At 41.9% G+C, this 1,898-nt stretch overlaps 1 long non-coding RNA gene across 1 annotated transcript; it reads left to right on the forward strand.

Moving 5' to 3' along the window:
• Positions 1–626: 626 nt before the first annotated feature.
• Positions 627–1,547, forward strand: LOC115553248 (uncharacterized). The gene is made up of 2 exons (XR_003978416.1): positions 627–1,159; positions 1,364–1,547. It is a non-coding gene; the product is annotated as an uncharacterized LOC115553248 (long non-coding RNA).
• The last annotated feature ends 351 nt before the right edge of the window (positions 1,548–1,898 follow it).

A 1,898-nucleotide genomic window follows, 5' to 3' on the forward strand; every position in this document is an offset into this window, starting at 1 on the left:
TCTGTCTGATTCGAGTCTGATCGATTTTCACCGGCAAATCTGGTGAGGACAACAGCTCCCATGTTCCCACTCTACTTTGTGACGTAATCAAAATATGTATTTTGGACTTTGGTATTGTTCTGATTGGGAGACCCCGATCGGTTGAAATTACATTAACTCCCACCTAAATTAAAGCTCTGACGACCATACCAAATACTGGGTACTGATGATCTTTTCGGTACTGTTGTCTTCACTGGAGAGATCCTGGTGTTTTGGGGGTAGGGCGTGTCAATGGCTGCCTCCTAATCAATTCAGTTCTGCTCCGAACATATTTTGATGACATGACATGACATTTAGAAACAAATATTTTGAAGAATGTAGAAACAGGAAATGCAACTCAATAACTGTAAAACACAGCTGGTTTCACTTTCTTTAATTAATCAAGTCAGCTGGTTTAGGTTGATTTGAATCAAACACTTGATTTAAGTATTTTAAAGGGATACATCACCCATTCAGAACCGGCGTTCTATCATTATAAAATCGCTATTGTATATAATATATAAAAAAATAAACGCGTCATATGACGCGTTTGACGTCATCTCGGTAAAACTTTGCCCTAACCTTGCCTGCTAGAAGGGCCGAGGAGTACAAACCAATGGTTCCGCAAATTTGTGAGCCCACCAATAAGGAATGAGGGGAGCTCGCGTACGAGATGTAAACACAATGTCCGCCATGTTTCTTTACCGCTTAGCTAGAGAACAACATTTGCAATGTGAAACAGCCAAAGTGGATTTTGAAAATCTATTGTTGGATTCGGACATTCAGGGATATTTGTACAGCCAGAAAGAATTGACAAAAATAGAGGAGGAGGCTGCTGCGGCTCAGCTGAACAAGCCTTGCCTATTGCTGAGGACAAGGAGCCGGAGCTCGCCGGTTTGCTCTGTTCGCCTATAGACACTAAGAGCATAGAGTCCCTATGCTGCAGCGAATTTCAGCGATGCCAGTTTCTTCTGGAATAAATGGATGAATCTGGCGAGGACTGGGCCATGTGTGTAATCTCTCACCCAGGCTTTACGCCTCATCTGAACAGTTGGGTATTTTATACATATTTCCGGACCGAGAAAGTGAACTGGAAACGCCAGCCAAAGCCCGCTGGGAGAAATAGACTTCTGAGCATAGAGTAAGTGTTTGTTTTTTTACTAACACATTGGCTACAATAGTTTTGAGTCCTGGGGAAGGGGACAATGTAGTTATCCGAAAGTAGCCGATCTTATTGGCAGAGCATAGGCTATGTTACGTTAGCTTGAAGTCTGTGTAATGTTGTATAGGCTACTCAAGGCATAATTTATCTTGTTTTGCTAATGTTGTTCTCTTTCTTTCTTAGACAGTATCGGCTTCCTGTGTTGTCCAGGCCATCAGAGCTAATTGCCCAGCATAAGATGGGCAGTACCGTGGCTACCAGGAGACAGTAGATGCTCAAGATGAGCTGTGACTATTTTTACCCTAGCAAACGCACCCTACCCATTTATAAATAGTTCATATTTTTCATGAATAAAACTTCAAATTCATGTTGGTTGTTGTGATTTGTTTACTAACCCAAGTGCTGTTATACTAAAGTCGGCTTACTGTATAAGATAAACACTTTCAACTGTATGAAAGTGTTTATTTTATGCTGTACAGTTATATACAAATGGTGCTTTTGAAAAGAAGCGAGCAGAAGTCTAAACTATTCAACGTATCACAGGGATATGTTTACACAAAGTTTGCACGTGCTACCACTCAATCGCGCTAGCCTATAATGGGTCCTTCCCCCTCCAAACGGAAACAGGCGGGCGGTGCAGCGAGTGCAATGCACTGTGGTAATTGGAGGATTTCTTACTTTTGAGCCAGAGAGACACTTTCTGCCTTTTCTCAGGCTA

This window comes from Gadus morhua, chromosome 11 (assembly GCF_902167405.1).
Source record: "Gadus morhua chromosome 11, gadMor3.0, whole genome shotgun sequence".
Classification (NCBI taxonomy): Eukaryota; Metazoa; Chordata; class Actinopteri; order Gadiformes; family Gadidae; genus Gadus; species Gadus morhua.